Source organism: Equus caballus, chromosome 4 (genome assembly GCF_041296265.1).
Source record: "Equus caballus isolate H_3958 breed thoroughbred chromosome 4, TB-T2T, whole genome shotgun sequence".
NCBI lineage: Eukaryota > Metazoa > Chordata > Mammalia > Perissodactyla > Equidae > Equus > Equus caballus.
In genome coordinates this window covers 44,607,361-44,613,278 of record NC_091687.1, presented here as the reverse complement: position 1 = coordinate 44,613,278, position 5,918 = coordinate 44,607,361, and positions in this window count along the sequence as shown.

The following is a 5,918-nucleotide window of genomic DNA, read 5'->3' as shown; positions in this document are numbered from 1 at the left end:
TAAAGTGGCAGAGTACAAAATCAACTTACAAAAATCTGTTGCATTTCTATACTCTAATAAACAACTTACAGAAAGAGAACTTGAGAATACAATTGCATCTACAATTACAACAAAAAGAATAAAGTACCTAGGAATAAATTTAACTAAGGAGGTGAAGGACTTATACAATGAAAACCATAAGACATTATTGAAAGAAATAGATAATGACATAAAGAGATGGAAAGAGATTCCATGCACAGGGGCTAGAAGAATAAACATAGTTAAAATGTCCATACTACCCAAAGCAATCTACAGATTCAATGCAATCCCCATGAGAATCCCAATGACATTCTTCACAGAAATAGAACAAAGGATCCTAAAATTCATATGGGGCAACCGAAGACCATGATTGCTAAAGCAATCCTGAGAAAAAAGAACAAAGCTGGAGGCATCACAATCCCCGACTTCAAAATGTACTACAAAGCCATAGTAATCAAAACATCATGGTACTGGTACAAAAACAGGCACACAGATCAGTGCAACAGAACTGAAAGCCCAGAAATAAAACCACACATCTACAGACAGCTAATCTTTGACAAAGGTGCCAAGAACATATAAGGGAGAAAAGACAGTCTATTCGATAAACAGTGTTGGGAAAACTGGACAGCCACATGCAAAAGAATGAAAGTAGACCATTATCTCATGCTGTACGCAAAAATAAACTCAAAATGGATCAAAGACTTGAAGATAAGTCATGAATCCATAAAACTCCTTGAAGATAATCTAGGTAGTACACTCTTTGACATTGAACTTAAAAGGATCTTTTTGAATACCATGTCTTCTCAGACAAGCAAAACAAAAGAAAAAATCAACAAGTGGGAGTTCATCACACTACAGAGCTTCTTCAAGGCAAAAGAAACCAGGATCAAAACAAAAAGACAACCCACCAACTGGGAGAAAGTATTTATAAATCATTTATCCAATAAGGGGTTAATCTCCATAATATGTAAGGAACTTACACAACTGAACAACAAAAAAACAGCCTGATCAAAAAATAGGCAGAGGATATGAACAGACATTTTTCCAAAGATATACAGAGGGCCAGTAAACATGTGAAAAGATGTTCAACATCACTAATCATCAGGGGAATGCAAATCAAAACTACTCCAAGATACCACCTTATACCTGTTAAAAATGGCTGTAATCACTAAGACTAAAAGTAACAAATGTTGGAGAGGGTGTGGAGAAAAGGGAACCCTCATACACTGCTGGTGGGAGTGTAAACTGTTGCAGCCACTTTGGAAAACAGTATGGAGATTCCTCAAAAAACTAAAAATAGAACTATCATATGACCCAGCTATCCCACTACTGGGTATCTACCCAAACAACTTGAAATCAACAATCCAAAGTAACATATGTACCCCTATGTTCATTGCAGCACTATTCACAATAGTCAAGATGTGGAAGCGATCCAAGTGCCCATTGACCGATGATTGGATAGAGAAGACGTGTTATATATATACAATGGAATACTACTCAGCCATAAAGAAAGACAAAATCATCCCATTTGCAACAACATGGATGGACCTGGAGGGTATTATGCTAAGCAAAATAAGCCAGACTGAGAAAGACAAACACCACATGATTTCACTCATAGGTGGAATATAAACAAATACACGGTCAAAGAAAACAGTTCAGGGGAAATGGGGTAAGAAGTGGGCACAGGGGTGAAAGGGAGCACTTACGTGGTCACAGTCAAGAAATAAGGTACAACTGAAATTTCACAATGATGTAAACTATTATGAAATCCAATTAAAGAAATAAAAATTTTAAAAATTTAAAAAGAAAAAAAAATCCATCACTTCATGAAAATGCAAAATGACTTAAGACTTAGCCATCTGAGGATAAGACAGTTTTATTTTTCCAATAAATCCAAAATTTCTTTAGTCCTTTCCACCTGTAACTGAATCGATCAATTTGCTCCTGCCTCTCATGTTCAGTATGATTCTGCAAAACAGTCTTGGAATACTGTGTCATTTGTCAATAATGGGGGTGGAAATATCACTTGCCTTCTCTTTTATTTGTAAAATATTAGCCTCAAAATTCTTTTTCAGGGTCAGCAATTGTGATAGTAGACTGAATACATATGAACTGAACACATTTATAAGTTTATAAGATCTTAGGTTTCTGAAGAGTATTTGTCCCCGTTTCTTTCCTGAAACTCTCCCCTGTTCTTTTCCCTCTATGAAGGAGGTTCTCCCTTCTCTCTCCTCACTATAATCTGTCACCAAGAGGCAGCAGGAAAAGATGTGACCTAAAGATCACACACTCATTCTGAGTTTAAGTACCCATACTTTAGCATATGAGGGGCAAAAAGAGAATGCAAATAAACGGATTTACAGAAAACTAAGAATTAGCTACATAAAGGACATTGTATGCTTTCCTTTTGTCTTTTCCGTCACTACAAAGAGTAGGCGCTGGTAATTAGATCTCATTTTCTAAAACATGAGATGGTAGCAAAAATGGAGATAACCCTTAATACCTTTTGGTCTAGAAAAGTCCTAGAAGGGATTGCCTCTAAACTGATAACGGGCAAGTTATACACGATGGTGACTTCCACACACCTGGAGGGGCCACTGCCTACATCCCAATAGTGAAGCCAAGAGCCCCTTCTATCATCTTCCTGGCCAGAAGACCTCAGGGAAGTTGGTGTCTTTATCATTCAGCCTAACCAAACAGTGGTTTGACCTTGGGCAAATTTCTTGACCTCTCTGAATCTGTTTTAATTCCTAGGATGTTATATGGGTCAAATCATAGACTGCTTGTAATATGTCGTAATTGCATCATAGCACTCAGCAATGACAGAGAGGTGAAGAACCCTAACTGTTGATGACTGCCCCATCGTTCCATTTCCCTTCCTTGTCATTCCTACCAGTTCACCCTGTATGCAAAAAAAAGAAAGTGGAAACATGAACAGATGCTGAATTGAAAAAACCAAAATCGATTCACAAGATACACATTCTTGATTTGGGTTTACTGCTCTGCAATTGAGTGCAGTTTATGAGCTACTGTGCTTTGGACTGCTCTCCTTTTCTCTCCTCTATTATTATGGCCATAGGTTATTTAGCAACACTCACATGTGAGTTAGGTTCTTTAGGAAACTGACCCCTGATGATGTGTTTCCAAAGGGAATGATGCTCACTTCCAATATGGAGGCTAGATGTGGCAGTTAAACAGAATGCAGCAGCTCCCTAATACCCAGATTGCCAGTGAGAGTGCCTGTCTTTCTGCTCCTTCCTCCTGTGAGCTCCTGGTGAGGAATTAGCTTGCCAGTGGCAGTAATGCTCCCCTCAGCCACTTGTACCATTCAATCACGAGAGCCCCAGGGGAGTTACAGGAGCTGGGCCCTCCGTCTGCATGAACCATCCTTGGCACTGTGCCTGAATGCTTCCTCCTGCTTCCCTTACCTGTGATGAAATTGTCAATTTCCTCATTTATTGTCAGGTCTCAGGTTTAATTTCTTTCCCTCTGGTTTCTAGTTTATAGCTATCTCTTATCCAGCAATCTGGAAATGTTAACTTCAGTGCAACTAATGGGAAATTTCTCATGTTTATATATTTCATTGTATACTAACTCTGAGTAAGGAAATTTATGATCCGTTTCTTCAAGAAATTTCAGCCTTTTGCCTGCATAAAATTGTTTATAGTAATTTTTCCGTCCTTCTGTCACATCAATAAGTGATGGACATTGATTGATTATAGTATAGAGTGTTCAGAAACCTGGAAATTTTCATTTCTATGAAAGGGTGGGCACAAGCAAGGGAATAACAAGGTCAGAGATCAAAGTGAAATTTCCGAGATTCAGCAATTGTTAAGGAATGATTATATTCCAGCCATCATTTTTAAAGTTTGAGTTCCAAGATTTTTCCATTAAGATTTGCTTTTAGCATAAGTCAGTTTTCATGAATATGTAATGAATTTCAGTTTATCATTAGTTCCACCATTAAGTAAAACATCATCATACCAGAAGAAAACTTCTTTTATGACTCCCAGAAAAGTCTATTAAACTGAGATTCTAAAGCTCCAGCAGGTTTTATTTCTAATCATGTTGTGCCTTCAACACAGAGGGTTGGGGGCAACCCCAAGCCTATACTCTCTATGGCATGTAAATCATCTAGGTGGAAGAAAGAAAAGTAGAAAAACTGCTGGTTTCTGGTGCTATTCAACTGCAAAGAACTATATTCAGGGAACAGAAAACATTTTGGTTTTCAGGATAAATTAAAATTCATTGTTATTTCTTTTGAGAGTGGAGAATTATAACTTGAAGACATATAAGAAGTGACGATTAAAAAAATATATTACACTCATAGTAAGGTATCCAGAGTTGGCCAGAGCAGTGCCCGTTTCTAACAGGTGTGCAGGAATCTTGTAGCCAAATCTACCCTGAATATAATCGTAGACACTTAGTAAATCTAAATATATAACTCCCAGCTCTTGGCTGAGCCAGAAAACTTTTAAAGGCTGCCTGCCAACTCGTTATATGAAAAGGGGCATGTGGCAGCCAGAGACTCCAGGGCAAACTTTTTAGGAGAAAGAAGTAACCTGGAATCCAGACCTTTGGAAAAGACACCAATTTAGTAGTGGGAGATTATGAACATTTTAGCTGACGCCCTGAGCGCCCCCTCCTCTCATCCCACTCTCAGAAAAATGATGGGGTGGGGAGAGGAAGAGCGTTGGAAAGGGAAATGGCCTCAGCTTCATGGGTTCCCTCACCTTGAAAGACCGTGGACTCCACCATTCCAAATTGATCCGAAATAAGGCCATTGATCACACAGCAGTTTTGCTTCAAAGATTTCAAAACAATTTGCCACAGTTTTCAGGTAATAATAATTTTATCATTTGTATAGCTAAAAAATATTATCACCAGTGGTAATTACATTTTTCAGCTGCCAAATGTCAAAACTTTTACCTTACTTAGAGGAAGTTTGGCCTGGGTAAGATGATCAAGAGGATTCTTTGTCTTTTTCTCCAAAGGAAACAAAACTTCCAAGTTTAGTATAGTAAACTCAGAGATATTTTTCTCATCTCCCTGTGTCCCTGTTGTCTTCATCAGAATGCCCAAAACATCTTCCTTTGCCAAGAACTGAATCCAGTCATCTAAGAAGTCAAGAGTTGTAAGTTTCCAATAAGCACCTAGGACAGCTACATAAAAAGAACAAAAAGGAGATGTCTCCCTCTTGTACTATTTCCAACGTGGTCCTTCCCTCCTTCCTCTCATGTATCCATCATTTCAAGATGGGTGCTCTAAGCCTATTTTATAGTTAAAATTTTTCAGGTAAATAGAAAAATAGAGTATTATATGTTTAACATGGGTTCTTTTCTTTTTCACATATGGAATTTCACATTTGCTTTGAAATAAATAAAAAGCTTTCAGTCTGGGGAAGGAAAATGGCCAAATGATTCCCAATACAATGGGAGATGAAGTCCAGAGCACCACTATCAACAGTACAAGAATGTGGTTTTGAGTAAACCACAACATAGCTTGCCTATGCATCTGTTCAATGGGCATTAGAATTTTGTTCCAGGTATTTGGTTCTAGAGAAATAGTTAATCTTTTCCATTGCAGCAATGCTTAATTAGCTGTGCCCTGAGGATACCACCAATTGTCTCTGTAAGTTCATTGTAAGTTGTGTGGGCATTGTGATAAGGTGTGATACCATACATGGGAAAGCCACATAGCCCAAGCGTACAAGTTAACCTGTCAAGTTCTTGCTGCAACCTCTCTCATCATAGCCAGAAGCACATTCTCTTCAGAAGAGCAACTGAACCCAAAACTCTAGGCCAGCTTAGTACATTGTCAAGTTTATTTAATTTTAAAGATATTTGCATTTATCCTCCCCAGTCTTAGTGTAGGTAAATTTCTTAAGTAACTAGATGAAT